The sequence below is a fragment of the Phodopus roborovskii genome, unplaced genomic scaffold (genome assembly GCF_943737965.1).
Source record: "Phodopus roborovskii unplaced genomic scaffold, PHOROB, whole genome shotgun sequence".
NCBI classification, from domain to species: Eukaryota; Metazoa; Chordata; class Mammalia; order Rodentia; family Cricetidae; genus Phodopus; species Phodopus roborovskii.
In genome coordinates, this window is record NW_026125640.1 from 189,406 (window position 1) to 208,684 (window position 19,279).

Below are 19,279 nucleotides of genomic sequence, written 5' to 3' on the forward strand. Positions count from 1 at the left end.
CAACTCAAGTCCTCATGTTTGCCCTGCAAGTTCTTACACGGAGCCATCTTCATAGCCCTGACAATATATTTTGATGATTCCTGGATTATTTTATTCAGATCAAACATGTGTAATAGTTTCCAATATTTCCACACAGCTCAGCATCCAAGCATCCCCATATTGCTTGCCCTACATCAATTACAAGAGATATCCTGAGGTTGTCCTAAATATATTGAGCACATGAACCCATGCACTTGTCAGATTCTTGCTTTCACCCAGCTTATCTAACCCTTCCACCTCTAGGTCCTCCCATGTGTAGAATCAGGGAGAGTAAGGTTGGTGATTTCTAGGAGGATAACATGTATACAATTCATGGAATTAGTATCACTGAAAAACATGCTATTCAGAGGTAAGACGATGTAATACATTTGCTGTGTCAAAGAGGGACTTCATATGTGATTCAATTTTGTTTTCTGTAAAAGGATATTGTTGGTAGCCTTGTCAGAGGAACAACAGGTGGCAATTGAAGTTTGGGTGTCAACCCACCAGGAAGAAGACCCTGAGACTACAGATTCCAAAGTGTCTTTTGCTTCTGCTGTGCCTTTACATGTTTGCTGCTGCCATATTTCTCTGGTATCTGGCATGGTGTAAATGAGTATGGGGAGATCTCCACTGCCTGTAGTGCAGTGTGTGTATCTCATGGAAACATCTCATTCTACTGGGCATTTTTTACTTGTGGATTACTATAAAGGTAATTTCTTCTTGTGCTGTACTCTATAAATGATAATAATAATGTTAGTTTAAATAAGGTTTCGATGATTAAAAATAAAACAAGCAAGTGTCACACATCTAGAACACATGGATTTCTGTTGAGGAGCCACATAGACTGTGGCTTAGGTTAATGATTAGGAAAAACAATCGAATCTTAGTAGCACAGGTAGCTTAAATCCCTTTCCTTAATATTGGAAGATGTATTCACAGGTTTCAGAGGGCATCATAGCTGAAACAAAGCTTTGAAAAGAATGAAGTTAGACTAAAATGTTTTTGTCAAATAGCTTTGAGGTAAAAAAACAAACTCAAGAAGACAATCTAAAGTTTTAGAAAGGCACATAGTTGAATAAAAAAGTCGTTGAAGTCAGGAAACAAGAACAAGGCAGCCCAAGTATTACTAGCTGACAGACTTTTCTTGCTTAAATTGGTTGATGACCAAAGGTGATGATTAACTTTTTATACTCATTTCTGTCCTCTAACTCCTGATATAAAAAAAGATGAGTGGGTATGCAAGATAAGTAGTAAAGTAATTAGCCCTTTCTTTGTAACTGCAAAACACAGCCTGCCAGTAAAAGACCAGACTTAGAAGAACATCTTGCTTGCCTACATTGTTAATCTACAAATTGCTTGGGCATGAATATATGTGGGTTCTTGGGATAATTTATTTTTCACCTGTAATGCATAAAGTGTTTGATCATGTAAGGGATATGGAAAACAGGCTTTTTTTTTTAACTTGTATCAATTCACTTGAAAAACAGAATGCAACCACACTGTATTTTTTATGTTGCCTGAAAGATTTTGCTGAGGTATATAAGCTATAGGGGAAAGAATAAAGCTAGAAAGAGTTAAAATGGGTTAGAAGGGAAATTTCAAGAACAAGAGACTTGGAAGGAGTTAGAAGAAAAACATCAAGAATGAGGAAAGGAAATCACCAGGAAAATAAAGAATAAAGAGAATACAAGAAAAAAAAAAAAGCCTGAAGGAAACCATCAAGAGAGTGTGTGTCTTTTCCTCTAACTTCCCTTTGAGCCTTGTGCTGCTGGGGACTGGTCCCCCAGGCAGTAAAGCATATAATGCCTATTTTCCCTTAATTATATGTATGCAGTGGGTCTCCAGGTATGCTTTTCAATATTATGTTCCATGTATTCACATGTATCTTTCTCAATTTAAACTATTTAAAATAAAAGAGAAGATTTGTCACAGCAATTAATTTTGAAAATATATGGTTTGAAATGCCATATGTATAAATGTTTCTTTTTGTTAAACCTTTTCTCATGGAATCCTCCCATCCAAGTACTAGTTAGACCTGTCCCTGCTCAGCTTTTGACAATAGAAAAGATTGAATGAATGTGTTTATGGTGTTCTGGTAGGTTTGCCATTTCCATGATAGAACTAGAATCCTTTTCTTGCTCTTAAATATACTTATTGGATGGAAGGTATAGCAGGTTAGCACAATGTAACAAATTTCTATAATTTGAGTACATACTCTAAGGTCTAGAATGTAGCATATCCCCTGCTAAAACACAGTATCCCTGCCTTCCAAGGGTCATCATTTTCCCAACTTTATGCAGTTACCACCTTCCTTTTAATTGTGCCACCTATGGAGGCATTTCTGAGTTTAATTTTGCTTTTGTAAGATCTCACATAAATTATATTACATACCTGTGTTCTCTTCTGCTCTTGAAAACTACTTTGATATTATGTAATGTTAAAGTTGTTTTTGTCCTCTGACAGAAATGTGGGCTTTTCCTTTATATCCCAGTGAGACTTGAGCAAGAGTTGAGTAGCACCAATGCTCAAAACCTTTTGACAAGAGCTGTATTTATAGTACATTTTCTATGCTGAGATGGGGCACTCACAACTGTAGAAATAAAACAAAATGCTCTGAGGAGCACTTAACACAATCTGTTCAGTACACTGTGAATTTTCCTTTCATATAGAGACCCATTAATTGATGATAACCATCAAATGGAAGAATTCTAGTATAAAAGTTAGAAGAGATGTGGGAAATGTAGACGTGTAGGGCCCTATCAGAACAAGCTTTGTTTTGATGATTTCCAAATTCCATCCTAACAAAGTAAAAAACACAGTCAAGAATATTCACCACAGACTGCTGTGTCAGAGTTATCAGTAGGTATGCAGCTTACATTTGAGGCATCATAAATATAGTGGCGATGGGGCTTATCAGGAAAACATGGCTAATATTTGCAGACAAACCCACATTCCATAAATAATATATTAAATTTTTCTCAGAGGCAGTAGTATAGCTCTTCACTCTCCTGTCTCTAAACTTGCTAATGGGATTGTGTATTTATACCTGTATCTTTCAAACATATGGCACATCCTCTGAATGTAGATGATGAGTGCTGACTTGAAGGAGCCCCTGCTTAGCTCAAAAGGCAGAGATAGGCCAGGGAAGCTGCTTTTGTACTCACCCACCTGTACCAAGTTCACCAGTACCCTGCAGCCCTGCACAAAGTGTCTGACTACTGGCCATCTGCTAGCACATACTAAACATACTTGATAGCCTCAATCCAACCATGAGCCAAGCATCCAAGTTGCTTGAGGAAACTGTTTACTTTGTACAGGGATAACATTGTACAGCAGCTATATGTAGAGAACTAAGGACCTGCGGTGGAAATTGAAGACGTGGTTCAACACTAACAGATTTCAGTCTAACTTGGGAAAGAAGCAATGAAGCAATAAGGATGACAATATAACCAGTTTGGCACTCTGAAATAACATAATCAGTGGTGTAAACTTTATACCTGGTGTTTCAGAAATACTTCCCTAAGGAGGTGACATTTAAACCACAGCTTGGAAAGTCTGTCAGTTCTGATGTACAGCAAATAACCACAAATCTCAGTGTACTATTGTTGATTCCTGATTTTGTGGATGATGGTTTTGAACTGCACTATGATATGAGGATTTTCCAGCCTGCCCCTCATATTGTAAAGAGGAGGGTCTTAGTTTGTGTATAATCTATTGTAGGATTTTTGGGAGTTGGCTGCCTACTCACTAGAGCACAAATGAGGTCCTTCAGTGGATATTTCTGTATCAACATAGGACAGCTGGATTCCAAGAGCAACCAGACAGCATTTCCAAATCAGAAGCACTCTTGTTGCACTTGGTAATGTCCTGAAAGCCAGACAATATCACTGTGACAAGTCACAATTTACAGACATGAAGAAGCTACCACCAAAGCAGAAACAATGAGGGGAAGCTCATGAAGTCATATTTTAAGAATGAGCTTACATAACATTGAAGATTGTGGCCACTTCTATATTTTTTCCCAGAAAGAAAGAGATTAACACACTAGAAATTGGAAATGAAGGACTTAAGATATGTGATGGACACACTAGAAATTGGAAATGAAGGACTTAAGGAATGTGGTGGAGTGAGGATCCTTTCTTGGTACATTAACATGTGAATGACAATGGGGAAGGAAGAGGGGAAGTTTTGAGTCATTTCAGTGGCCAAATCTATGTAATCAATTCTAAGAAGTGATCAAAGTAAACAGTTCACCAGGAACTAGAAGAACAAGGTGATATAGGGGCAGATATTCTCTCCAAAGAAAAGTGGTGGTAGAGAGAATGTCAAGTTTAAACACTGAAGGAAGTCTGAAGATGATGTGTTGGAGTCTAAGCATGGAGGGATACAAACTAAATTTAGGAAGATGTTAAAGGAAATGTGGAATCCTAATGTAAAAGTTTTGTGCCTACTAAAATTCTAAATTTACTATCTTTTGGTCACAATGGAATGTCTTCTACACTGGAAAGACAAAGTTATGAGTAACACACAGTAAGAGCACAGGCCTTGTGGTCAGGTTGCCTTGATTTACCTCAGTATGATCTTGGGAAAGTTATTGGATCACATTACAGTTCAAATACAAGGCATAAAAAATTTCAGCAAGACAAGCTCATCTACTACTAAAGCACCTAAGAGGTAGATGCAGGAGGATCAGGAGTTCAAACTCATCCTTAACTACATATATAGTTTGATGCCAGCTTTAGCTACCTCATACCATCTATCAACAAAAGTGAGGCATGGGGGAAAGTGAATTGAGAGAATGTTTAAGGAAAGAGGAATGGGAAAGGAGAAACAGAAGGCAAGGGCATGAGAAAGGAATGGAAAGAAAAGAAGTAAGTGAGTAAAGAAGAAATGTCACAAGAAAAATACCCAAAGATATTATCAAATAAATGTATATTATTTTCGTCAAGATTTATGTTTCTGAAGAACTTATGCTCACTGTAGGAAGCCGAGACTTTAAATGGCAAATAAGGAGTGAAAAGTTCTTTAAGATAATAAAACATTACATCTAGAATAACGTGTACCATTATGAATGAAGGCTCTGCACTATATATTTCCGGAGATTTCACAGGCAGCAGAAACCCTTTCTGGTTTCCATGGCAAACATCTGAACGTGTGATTTTCCATAGCTATTCTGTTTTGTGCACTCTGCACTCCCCTTTCCCCTGATCCTGCTTTCTCTCCACTGCCCTGAATGGGAGGGGGCACCCACACAGTGCAGATCATACACAATAGTCATCACTCTGCAAAGCTAAGTTCTGGTCATGTCAGTCTTTGAGCTGAATGCATGATTGTACCCACTAAGGAGAAAGGAAGAAAGAATAGACAATGGGGTATTTTTTTCTGAATTTGTCTAATGCTAATGAACTAGACATTGTTAATGTATTTACTGCCTGTATATTTTATATATATTTATTGTACTTACTGTATTTAATTTTCTCATATTAGTTATAACCTTTCTAATTTTAGATCAAAAAAATGGGGATATATGGTGATATCTTGCTTGTACAAATAAAGCCTGTCTGAAGGGGCATGTTGTCTTAGGCCTGGTAAGGAACACTGCTGGGCTGGTCAGACAGTTTACTACCTATTTACAGTTAGTTACCTGCTGTGTATCTCATAGTAAGTTCCAGTTTCATAGTTGAGTTAATCATGTCTTTGTGATGCCCAGCGAATCATGATGCCAGGCTGTAGGAAAGAGAACCAAGGAGTCCTCTTCCTGCCTGGTAACTGGGATACTATTTCTTGTATCTCAATGTGACTAAAGTCAGTTTAGGGTAGGGAGACATGTGGAACAGCTCTTATGATTGTGTTCACAGAATAAATAGCATGAGTGAGGCATTCTCAGAATTGTACCAAAGCATAATTGCCTAAGGCTTATAAACAGATATAGTAGTACTGACAGTGCAAATACCCTCTTCAAATTAAAATGGTTGTCCAATAATTCAATTTAGCTGAGCTTTAATGGAAACTTTCCCCCTGAAAGACCTTCATCCCATGAAGTTTTGTTGATCTGATTGTTCCTTCCTTCATCAGAATGACCAGACAATAAGATTTGCAGGCTCTGCAGCAACCATCTTTTTGAGCGACAGCAAGGCATTTTGACATGATTGCTACAGCTTGATGATGTCTTAAGTGGGGCTGCTTAGGCCAGGAATATATTTGACACATTTTGTCCTTCCTGACCGCTGTCCTGGAGGATTTCCTAGCCAATACCTCATAGGGTTGTGTCCCATTATTTTCACTGTGATTGTCACATAATAACTCATGTTTTCTTAGAGTGGTATTGCCTGCTGATGCAGGTGAATTAAAATTTTACTCTTTTTATTTTATTTTTTAGATGATTCATGCTTACAAAATAGCGGGTTTCCATAAAGCTTTCTCATACATCCTTAGATAACCCATCTACACTCGTGGGCATTATCTGAAGTCAAAGCTAGTCTCTGTCTAGGTTTGGCACATTCTACTGAAGCTGTTGCAAGATGGTTCCAGTGGTGTCAATGAGCATTACTCTGGTTCAGATCTGCTCCCCATCCTGGGTCCACAGCTTCTACTGAAGCCACTCTCAAGTGTGGAATTTCCCTCATGCATGAGGGCTTAACCCAGAGTCATAGACTTTGTTTTTCAGACAACAGAAATTGTTCTAAATGTGAAACATACAAAGTACAAATTAGGGTTCTCAAAAGATTATAATTCAAAATTTTAAATTGGCAATTTGGACCATTTCAGTATGGTCCAATAACTTTTGACAACCTTGTATGGCTGTTGTCCCCAAAGCACAAGTGACAGTGCTTCAACATGAAATGTAACTGTATGGAGATGGTAATTTTTATAGAAATATTCTCAGCAAAGTGAATGTTGAGAGGAGATCTGTATTCAAAGTTATACTTAGCAGCTCAGTTGTCAGCTACCTTTATAATCCCTATTTATACAGAATACATTAGAATCATACTTCCATCAATGGAGTTTGCCCTTAAATCATATTTTCAGTTTTCTAATATAGTTATACATATGCAGATTAACATTTATGTTTCTAAGTAAGCAGTACCTGCTGGTGATGGCTGCAACAGACGGGCCTTCAATGACTATCTTAGTGCTCAATCACTACTAACTTCTTTGAACATGTCATATTTTAAACATTGTTTATAAATTATAATTTTTACAAAAGTTTTTGAAGCACTGGAGATTAATTAACTAAAAATACTGTCATCTTATACACACTTACTTGTTTTGCATGGTCTCATTTGAGATGTGGTCATTACAATCTTGACATTTCATGTCAGGAAACACCAAATAAAAGGGACTCAAACATCCAAAAAAGAAATGTATTGGCAAAACAAGATTATGCTAGCAATCTTTTGCTTAACCTTTGCGGATAACCCCAGTAAAATAAACTTTCCTTGGAGAAAGTATGAGTGCTTTTCTATGCTGTCCTTACCCTCAGTGTTATTGGTTGTCAAAAAGGAAAAAGGGGTAGTTTTTATTTGATTGATATGTGTATAACAAATGTAGATATCAAGAGAATTGTCTCAAGTACAGAGTTTTGGAAAAGGGGAAATTTATGAGAACCAGACAAATAACTGTATTAGTGTATGCTATTATTTTCAAATTTCATGTACATTGTTGGCATTATTATCTTTTTGGTACATCATAGAGAAATACTGAGTAACGTGTTTATTTCTATTTTTATGGGAGAAAATATAAAATAAAGGCTCTAAGAGGATCAGGACTGAAGTCTGGCATTGTAGTCTTTTTGTGTCACATTTCCACACTGACATCAAGTGATACAAGGGATGATGAATCATTTATTAGAAATTTTGAAGTGCGAAAGGTACTAGGGTAGAAATACTTGCACTGACTCATCTAATGAGTGAAACAAAGATATCACATCCCAGTTCGGGGAGTAGCGAGGGACTGATGTTCCTCCTAGCTTGCCAGCACAGATGTATAACAGGGGTCAGGATAAAGTCAGCACTGTAAGGGTGTACTAACCACAAAACCAAACTGGGTATGTTTCAATATCTAGTGATCCCTAGGCCATTTGCTACTGAGCCCTTAGCAATGAAACAGAATATGGAGGCTTCTTTTTCAGTCTACTGCTACATAAGATGAGAAAACTTTTCTGTTTGTAATATACAAAGGCTTTATGTAAGAAAAGTGATTACAGCACCACTCATTCAATAAATATTTGCATCATGAAAAGGTATTTCAACACTGGGACAGCTATTCTTAGCTGTCAACTTAACTATATGTGGAATGAACTACAATCCAGAAATGGATCACAAGCGGGCACACTTGGATCCAGGTCTTGAGACTGAGAGACACAGGCTTTTGATCTGGATCTTGAGGCTGGCAGACACATACCTGTAAATGCAGATCTTGAGGTGTGAAGGTACCCATTTAATGTGGGCCACACCTTCTTCTGGAAGCCTATATAAGGACATGGAAGAAAGAAGGGTTCAATCATTCTTCACTTGCCAGCACTTCCATCCCTTCACTGGCATTAGAGCCTACTTTTTCAGGATCCCAGCATATACTGAGGACAAGCTGAGACATCCAGCTTTGTGACCTGGGCAACTACTGGATTCTTGGACTCTCCATTTACAGCCAGCCTTTATTGGACTGCAGTCTACAAGTTCTGGGACTCTAGAGAGCCCTGACTAATACAAACACACATGTAAAAAAACCGAAAGATGTTAGAAAAGCCAGTCTTGTTTAACGTTTTACATAAAGGAAAACCTGAAAATTTTCTTAATTATTTCTCAATTACCAGTAGTTCTTTATATTCTCTTTTTCAAGTATAAGATAAGTTGACTTACAATCACTACAGGGGATTCTACCTTTGTCCTCCAGTTTATTCTGCATCTGCCTTCTAATTTCTGGGACAACAGTCGTGAGACACCATGGTCCCTGTGGTGATTTGAATGAGAATGCCACCCATACTATCATAGATTTGAATGCTTGGTTACCAGAGAGTGGCACTATTTCAAGGGAAAGAGTATGTCTCTGGGAGTTGTCTTTGAAGGTTTGAAAAGCCCAAGCTAGACCCAGTGTCTCTCAGACACTTCTCTGCCATACTCCTCACTGTTGTTCTCTGCTGCAGCTTCAGGCAATAAAACATGGTCCACCAAACTCAACCCACATGGAGTTTATTGGGAAAGGGAGCAAAGGGAGGGGTAGGTGCTAACAGATCAGGAGCAGAAATGGAAATAGAGAGAACAGGCTGGAGACGCTTGCTTATAAAGGGAAAGGGAGCAGTTTAGAATGAGGCTCATCAGTTATTGCCATTGAAATTGAAGTCATGGAGCTGCTGTTGGCACAGGTCCCTGTGGCCTCTGCATGCAGAGTCTTGTGCAGCCACTTAACGAATGCATGACTTAGCCATGCAGACTTTGACAGCCTTTGAGCTGTCAGTGAGGTGTGATCACCTGTCAAAGACAGATCCAAGGGTGAGGGAAGGTCACCTGGAGAAGAGCAATTCCCCAGTGGGGACAGAGCAGGAGCATTAGAGAGGCTACACAACCAGGAAAGGTTCCCCAAGGAGAAGGCACAGGCACAGAAGAGGGCTGGCACAGAATGACAGGTGGGTGCTGAGGAGAAAACAGGGCAGGGAAGGAGGGGAGTTGGGAGCAGGAACAGGGCCAGGTTGCCCAGGACCAGGGGAGAGGGAGAAGCCAGGATATTAACACCCACCATGATGAAAACGGACTGAACATCTGAAACTGTAAGCAAGCCTCCAATTAAATGCTTTCCTTTATAAGAGTTGCCATGATCATGGTGTCTCTTCACAGCAATAGAACACTGACTAAGACAAAAGTTGGTACCAGGAAGAAGAGTATTACTCTCACAGACCTGACCATGCCTCTTATTGGATTAGGAAACAGTTGAACATGTTAAGTACTGTTTAATTCACCATCCTAGTTGGAGCATGGGAGATGGTACTGAGGGTGATTTGAACTGAGGGGGGGCCTAGCTCAAAAAGTTTCAGAGAGAAAACTTAAGTGGCCCAGAGACCATTCTTATGATATTTTGGTGAAGAATGTGGCTGCTTTTTGCCCTTGTTCAAAAAAAAATCTTCCTAAACTGAAGAGTTTTGGATTAATGACACTGGTAAAGGCAATTTTAAATCAGCCTAGTATTGACTGTGTCATATGGTTATTAGAAGTCACTCCTAAGCAGATCTATAATGAAAAGGAACAAGTTGAGCAAGGAAAAATACAAAGTGTGCAGATTGGGGAGAAAAGTTGCACCAGGAAGTGTAATGTAGCTTTCCTAAAAGACCACTTAATTTAACTTGCACATATACTCATAATAAAGACAAAATGAACACTTAAAGCTAATTTAATTAACTTTATTCATTTAATTTAATGATTAAAAGGGCTTATTTCATTGCAGTGGCAGGAAAAGAACATTGGAGAACATTGAATCACCATGAAAGGTTTCTCAGCCACCCTCAATATTAATGAAAAAAGCTTTTACTTTTATTATTGAAAAACTATTTTAAAATCCTATGTTGAAGTGCCTGGTTTACTGATGGCACTGAGCACTGATGACCCTTCAGCCTAACACTTGAACCTATCCTCATAGGGTCAGCTGAATACTAGCTGAGGCCAGTGATGAGAGCTGGCATTCAAATAAAGGTTTACAATATAAAGTTTACCTAAGGAAAGCAAACAGTAGAATGTTGAGAGAAATAACATCGTGGAGATATTCAGTGAAACTACTTTATAAAGCATCTAGAGGATTTAGCCTAAACTTTTGTAATTTATTCATGGAGCTCTTTAAAACATATTGTGTACGTCAGTCAGGACTAACCAAGCCCCGATGCTATGGAAATCAGCGCTGTTGAGCTGCCCCCTCCCCACTCTAAACCCTGGCGCTGAAATGATATAATTATGAGGCGCCAATGGTCATTCCTGTTGCTGCCTCACGCTTCCCTCAGAGCTGCTTGAGGGCTTCCTGTTGCGCTCCACTCGGGGTCTTCCTCTCTTCTCAGGGACTCAGGAACAGTGTGTTCACACCCTTCACACCTGCCCTGCCCCTCTGAGCAGATACAGGAGCTGCTGAGACTGCTGTGTTCAAGCGTCCTCGCAAGTGCGACAAAACTATGACCACGACTGCAAGGACGCTGTCAACACCCATATCCAGCTGGAGCTGTATGCCTCCTATGTGTACTTATCTATGGCCTTCTACTTTGACCGTGATGACGTGGCCCAGGGTTACTTCAACCGTTTCTTCTTGAGCAAGTCACACAACCGCATGGCCGGTGCGGATACGTTCATGTCCCTGCAGACTAAATGTGGAGGCTGCATCGCCCTTCATGACAGCTCGAAACCACACTGTGCTAGTCTGCATGGTGGCATCCAGGCCATTGAGTGCGCCTTCCACATAGAGATAGCTATCAATTAGAGCCTGCTGAACCTACATGGATTGGCCAAGGAAAAGGCAACACCTACCTCTGCAACTTCCTGGAGCAACACTGTCTGGATCAGCAGGTCCGAGTTCTGAAGGAGGTGAGCCGCTTTCTGACCAAACTGTGCCAAATGGAGGTCCGAGAGAACCACTTGGCTGAATACCTCTTCAGCAAGTTCAACCTGTCCTAAAGCCTCAAGTGGACTGAACTGGGATGTCCCCACTGCTACATGGTCTTCCTCTGGACATTAGACCTGATGCCTGTGTTGCTGTTAAAGCAAGTTCACTTATTTTCTGTTTTTGTTTGGCTGTTGTTTGAAATAAATTTGTTTGTTTTCAGCAAAATTAAAGTATCGAGTTGATGTACAAACTCTTAGCTTCAGGGATTGTGTGAAAGTGTTATAGCTCTGCAGGGAAGTGCTTCCCCAACAAAAGTGTTATAGCTGTGCTATGGTGGGGGGAAGGTTTCCCCAATTCAAGTATAACAGCTCTGCTCCAGTCAGGGAAGGGCTCCTCGATACAAGTGTTATAGCTCTGAAGGGAAAGATATCCTGGCAGTTGGGAGCCAAGGAATAATACAAAGTCACACTGAACAACAAACCTCACACAGGAGATTTATTGGGAGGGGAAAAAAACCCAGGAGGGTGGCTACCCCTAAATAGTTGAGAAACAGCAGGGAAGTGAAGAAGAGAAAGCACAGTTTAAATAGAGTATTTTGGGGTGAGGGAGAGGGGTGGAGCTTTCCTGGGTGGCCTGGAATTGGTGGGATTTTTTTTTTTGTGTGTGTGTGTGTGTGTGTGTGGCCTGATCTTGGGTCAAGCTTAGTGATTGGTGCGATTCTGTTGCTTGGTCCTGGTCTCAGGGTCAAGTCAGGGTTAGGGTGTTTTTCCTTTGCCCTGATCTTAGACAGAGCTAGCCAATAAGAAACCCTAGTCTTCAGCCAACAATTTTATAAGTAATATACCATCCGTGTGTTTCTTTGGGGCTGAGAAGGGTGGTGGGACCTGGCCAGGACAGAAAGCTCAAGAAAAAAAAGTCATCCCCCATTATTTTGCAGCTTTGACTATCCATAAGGGTATGGAGGGAGGCAGTCATTAGCCCCTGGAAAAGTTCAAATTACCCTTTTGTCATCGTCTATGTGAGCACAAGGCTTGTGCTATGATTGGATGTGATAAGTTAAGTCATCAGGAACACTTTTCTTTGTACATGGTAAGTATATAAGCATCTGGTGTCACTGAGGCAGAAGATAAGGAAGTGAGATATGGAAATTTTTAAAATAAAAGGTCCTAGGTCCTGGGTGGGTAACTTACAGTCTTTCCTAGCCTGCGAGTTTCATCATTCTATCAAATCTTCTCCCAGAATTGAAAAAAGGCATTTTCAAATGTATTCAAAGATATGGCATCATGTGTAAATGTTACTGTTACTTGATTCCAGGTGAAAGGTCTGTACTTTCCCCATTTTACAATTGGGCCTGAGATTCAGTTTCCTAACCTCCCCCAAACCCTAAAAACCCAAAACCAACAACAAAAGAGTTAGCAGATAAACAGAGATGAAGGACATAACATGTACTAGGCCTGAACCAGCCCCCATAGTACTTCAAGGTGATGGTCAAAAAAGTACAGATTGTGGGACTTGTCCAAACACTCTCAAAGATGGAAAAAGTATAGCCCCAGCCAGCTCCTGCCAGACCCAGGCAATCGGAAATGTACTAATGTAACTGAGACTTGCTTAACCAATTACATTTGAGATAATCTAACTGTCCCTGAAACTCCCCCTAGCTTTGTTTAAAAGGAGCCTGCATACTCTTCTTGGGGTCCCCATTTTGCCTTTGTGTCAGATGTGCCACTCTACCATGCTGGAACCTTTACTCTCCAGATAAATACTCTTGCTGATTGTATACATGCATAGTGGTCTTTTGTGGAACTTCCTGAGGACCCCTGATGCCAGGTAGCAAAAAAAAGAAAAAAAGTTTGTAGAAGAGGTTATGGCAGAGAACCCAACCCACTTGACTGGGTCACTCGGGCCTGTAATGAAAATGAAACAGATCTTCAGCTTAGCTTCCTCGTAGATTACTGACTTACTGTGATCACTGGAGAGCAGGAAGAGAAACATCATCTTCACAATATATCCATCTCTAATTTCCATAAATACATTTCATCCACTGGAATTATGTGATATTAAAATACATATATTAATCACATACAAGGGCTGATACAACATGAGGCCGTGAATAAAGATCTTATTTGGGATGTTGAACAAAAGTTGTGAAGAGCTTAGAGTGTTAAAGCCCATGGGGTACATGCTTTGATCTAAGTAGAGGTGGGCAGAGTGAAGTTCATAGACTGTTAGCAATTCTGACCCATGGCTCTTGAGATGAAGGGTGTTCATCTTGGCAATCTGCTGATGTTGTGTGTGATGAACAATGGATTGAATTTCCAGGCAAAGCAGAAGACAAACACATCAAAGAAGCAACATCAGCAGGCCCCAGGAAATTGAAAGTCATGGGAAGAATGGTGAAGCACTGGACACACACAGAGAAAAGAGAATGAAAATGACAAACTGTTTTAGAACATATGAAGAGCCACCATAAAGGGGATGGGAGCTAGGAGTCCCCTAGGGGACTTCTGGGTCAGGTGCTTACTATACTTCCAGGGCATTCCACTTTTCAGACTCCCCACTCTTCTTCTGGATTCATCCTATTTCTGCTTGTTAGAAATTTGTAACAGTTGAAAGGTCCTGGAGGAGGATGACACAACCCTAGTGGCTATTTTTTTCCCCTTCGAGACAGGGTTTCTATGTATTGCTTTGGAGCCTGACCTGGAACTCACTCTGTAGATCAGGCTAGCCTCGAACTCACAGAGCTGCCTCTGCCTCCTGCCTCCTGAGTGCTGGGATTAAAGGCATGTGCCACCAATGTCCAGCTCTAGTGGCTACTCTTACAGGAGTCATCCCTGCTTTCCTAATGGGTCAGCCTGAGATTACTTGACCCTCCTCATTACCCAGTCTCAGAAATCAACACGGACTGCCAATAGGTTTAACAGTGATGATTTCTGTGCCTGATTATTGCTGTGGGGGTGTTGTTAGGATGTCAAACAGAGAAAGGCACTCTTAGGAGTAGGCCATTAGGGCCCATCTAGTGAGTTTCTCTAGAACTCAGGTGACCATGTAGATTCAGGGCACAGGGCAACTATTTGATAATGGTGTACTACACATATGAGGTAACATATAAGTAGTAAGATCATTAGAAATAACTATAATCCCCATTTAAAACATGATAAACCAAAGAGTTGGGCAACTTTGCCCTCATTGTAAGAGAATGGGTAAAGAAACTGAAGGGACTCTAACCAGCCTGATCCTGGCAAATATGGCGCTGGCAGGCCTTGCCTTTCTCCCCCATCCCCTCTGCTTTCCTAAAGACCATTGGATTACAATTCTAAAGCTAGCCACCAAGGTCTATTCCCTTATTTGGCCACTTCCACCTGAGGCTGACTACCAAGGTCCAGCTTCGAAAGTATTAAAATCCAGCAACCAAAAGCCCCCTTTGGATCACCTAATATGCTCAATTAAAATTAAACACTCATGTCTAGCCAGCTTTCCTTAACTTAAATTATCCCATCTACCTTTTGCCTCTGTGCTCTTTCCTTTTCTTACTTCTGTATATCTTGCTTTCACTGTTACTCCATGGCTGACTATGTGGATGTGTGCCTGGCCCCTAGTGTCCTCCTTTCCTTGTTCTCTTGCTCTTCCATCTCTCCTCCTAGATTTCTCCTATTTATTCTCTCTGCCTGCCATCCCCGCCTATCCTCTCTGCTGCCTCGCTACTGGCTGTTCAGCTGTTAGGAGAACATTCAGATGTTTTAAACAGGCAAAGTAACACAGCTAAACAAATGTAACATAAAATAATACAACACATCTTTGTATCATTAAATACATGTTCCACAGCATAAACAAATGTAGCACACCTTAAAATAATATACAACACATGGGCTTTCCCCTTTTATCTTTATAAACTGCCATTTGCCTATGGGCCATATCAGTCTTCTCCCTATCTAGAGGCAGTCCTTTGTCCCCTTCTCCCATGAAAAACACCCTTTCCTCCTCTCCCTTGTTCCCTCCCCCTTCCCCCTTGTCTTCTATCTCTTGTCTTTGTGTCTTATTCCCTACCGTTTGTCCCTCTGGGGCAAAGAAATCTCCTTTGTGCTGAGAACTTGTTCTTGGGGGTATCCTGAGCTGATGACAGTACCTTCAGAAACCATAAAAAAGAAAGAAAGAAAAACCTTTGCAGCTTTACAGCCTTTCTTACAAGTGTCAGCAAGGCAGATGGGTTCCTTGTTGCCATTTTTCCATTTAAGAAGTACACCATGGAGCTTCAAATCAGGTATAGAATATTGTCCTCACTCTCAAAGAGGCCACGGTTAAGTGAGGGGAGTCAAATACATGTATAAGCAGCATGCAGAGCCATGCTGTGCTGTGCAGGGCCATGTGGGTGAAGAACACAGCTTATCAGGAGGTGACAAGGAAAGCAGCCTTGGCCTAGGAGTCATAAGCACCACTAGATGAATAGAAAGATCTGCAAGTAGAAAGGAATTTAAGAAAGAACCCATACTTGCAAATGGCACATTAAATATTGTCTGGGGAAGGGAGAGTGTTAGATATGAATAATAAACACAATCAAGTATTCAATATACACTTTTGCATACTTCATGAATATTCCACCACATTCAAAAGAGCACTTGGGAGTAGATTCCACAAGCTTCTCATGTCAACACATTCTGTACTTGCTAATCTCCATCTTTTTGTAAATCCAGATAAGTGATGCAAGTCCACAGGAGAAAAGAACAACACAGCATATACCCCCTTTTGGCAGTTACCAGCTGCATGTTTTCACATAAATTACCATCTTTTCTTCTTTATTTCCTTGCTAGGATATGCTCATGGTTAGGATAGCTTAACTCCTGGAATACCCCACAGAAAACTGTGTGGTTATTAGTGAAATGATCTTACACAGGAAATGGTAAAAGTACTAATCTTCTATTGCATAGAAGCGAATGTTATTTTCTGAGTTATCTGAACCTACTAACAGAAGTGCTACTTATCATTTTCCTAGGATAAAAGAATGGAGTGATGTGAATGGCAATATACTTTGAAGGAACAGGGAAAGTTATTTTTTTCCTTTCTGTACAGGAAAACTAAACATTTTCCTGATAAAATTTTCATCCACACTCTACTCTATAGCCTATTTCCTGCTGATAGTTTACTTTGCTATGTAAGTTTTAATTTCATATAATCCCAATTGTCATTTGGGTGGAGGAAGGGGTCAACAGGAGGATTAAAGCATAATAGGGTAGGGGAACAGGAGATGAAGACGAACAGAAGCACAGTATTATAAAAATGCCACAGTGAAACACATTGCTTTGTGTGTTAACTAAAATAAAACTAATTAAAGATTGGAAACAAAAAATTCAAGTTAAAGCCATGATTATGAAATCCTTGTTTTGTTATAAGACAGAACCCTTATTTAATTTCCCCAAGCTCTGGCTTAGTATGCCAAAACATATCCCTTGTGGCTTCAATCTTGTCACTTCTCAGTAAGTGGGGTCAGTCCTTTAGCCTGCTATGCCTGAGACAGGCCAGTGGGTGAGAGAAGAATGAGAAAGTTCAAGACTGTTGTAGAATATAAAGAAATAAACATTGAAAGGACGTTTGACAGGAGTCAGGAAGTCTTTTTTTGTATAACCTTTAGACATGCCCTTCTGATGAAGGGACCACTAATTTAGTACATAGGCATATACCTAGGAGACTTTGTGCAAACTTCGGTGCACATGTCCCACCACCAGGGACACTGAATTATGTGGTTTTAGGTGTTGTTGCCAACAACATTTTTTAAAGCTTAAATCCTCACCCTGGTAAGGTTAATGGGATACATAGCCTGTGAACCATTGTATAAAACAGCACCCCCCCTCCACCCTGTACACAGGACACTTTCTGTGAACACCAAGTGATAAAATAAGGGAAGGAATTGTTGCCCTTGGTTAAATACTTTTCCTGAAGAAATATGCTATCCAAAAGGTAGGTCTTAGCTGAGCCAATATTTTTGGATTCATTTACTTCACAGAAAAATGGGTACTGAGGATGTCCACCTGATCATAGCTTTGGAATAGCCCTGTCTACTGTGACAGAGATTATAAATGAAAGCCACCATGGGCACTTCTAAATGTCCTAATACTAAACAGGATAACTAGAAAGAGGGAAAATAGATTTTAATACATATTATTTAGTCCAAAATATTCTAAATAGCACCATTTTAATGTGTCACCATTGTAAAGAAAAGAATAATTTGTATTCAATTTTGTATTCACATCTTCAAAATCTGGTGTGAGTTTTGTGCTTACAAACATTTTAATTTCACATGTTCTGTGATAGCACCATTACTGGCTACCACACTGGGGTCAGACATCATGATATATTCCTTATCAGCATCCAATGCTGAGGTATTTTATCACGAAGTGAGGTGTATTTATTCTCCTTGGAAACATGAAGTGAGGTGTATTTATTCTCCTTGGAAACATGTTTCTATTATTAGTTAAGGCCAGAGACTTTGCTATTTTCAACTCGTAACTCCAATTCAGCCTATCAGGTCACATATACTCCCACCTTAGCAGAATCAGAGAAATGATTCACGCTTCCTGTTGCACACTGGTGGTCCTTGGCCATGGAATAATAAAAAGGTTCTGGAAGTACTCACTGTTCCCGTAATCAGAAATAGATGTTTGTATTCAACCCATTCAAAAGATAAATTTGGGGGCTGAAACAGTGGCTCAGCAGTTAAGAGCAATCATTGCTCTTCCAAGGACCCAATTTCAATTTCCAGCAGCCACATAGCTCACAAACATTCATAACTCTAGTTTCAGGGAACACAATGTCCTTTTCTGATCAAAATGGGGGCCAGCTATTCAAGTGGTGTACATACATCCATGCAGGCAAAACACTCATACAAGCAGATCGAACATCTTTTAAAAAGGTGATTTTCAAAATGATAAAACCAAAGGCACATAAATTGATGCCAAATATAGCACTTCTTCCTGACCCTGCTTCTTCTATAGGAGATGTGTTCCATCAAGAGTTTATGTGGATCCAAAACTATCCCACCATGTATGTAATCGTGCTCCTACTTTTGACTTGTATAAACTATTGGGGTGTTGGGGGACATGTGGAACTAATAAAGAAAATATTTTCATGCCTTAAAAAATCCACATTTGTAGAGAAAGCATGGACAAAGGAAGTCTCCTGCAAATGATTAAGATTTCACAGCCTGTGGTCAGCCTGCCCTTGATTGTCTCTTTCTGTGAGTTTGAACAATTTATTAAATGGCATTCAACATCAATATAAAAGGAGAATAACTCCATACTTTGTTGTAGAGATGACAAAAGCACTCTGGGTATAACCCAAGGATGAAAGAGGTGGATCAGGAAATCAGAATAAGCTTACCTACATAGCAGTTTGAGACGAGCCTGGGTGATAGGAAACTATGAGTCAAAACCTAAAAGAGAAAAAAGTAAAAAGGAATAACATAGGCAAAACATGCTAAAGAAACCCAAATAAATGAATGTTCTCATTATTCATGCATCTTATTCCCAAATAATTTATATCTTGTGAGTATATACCCTTACATTATAAACCAGGAATTAAAATTCACTTCAAGTTAACAATAAAACTACACAGAGTAGCATGTACCCTTCCTGACAATGGCTGAATGTTATACATTGCCTTTGATTTCACAGGCAGCAGAAACACTTGATCTAGTTTC

The 19,279-nt window shown here is 39.9% G+C and overlaps 1 pseudogene; it reads left to right on the forward strand.

The window, feature by feature from the left end:
* The first annotated feature begins 5,737 nt into the window (after positions 1-5,737).
* On the forward strand, positions 5,738-11,663 carry LOC127217114 (ferritin heavy polypeptide-like 17; annotated as a pseudogene).
* Positions 11,664-19,279: the final 7,616 nt, after the last annotated feature.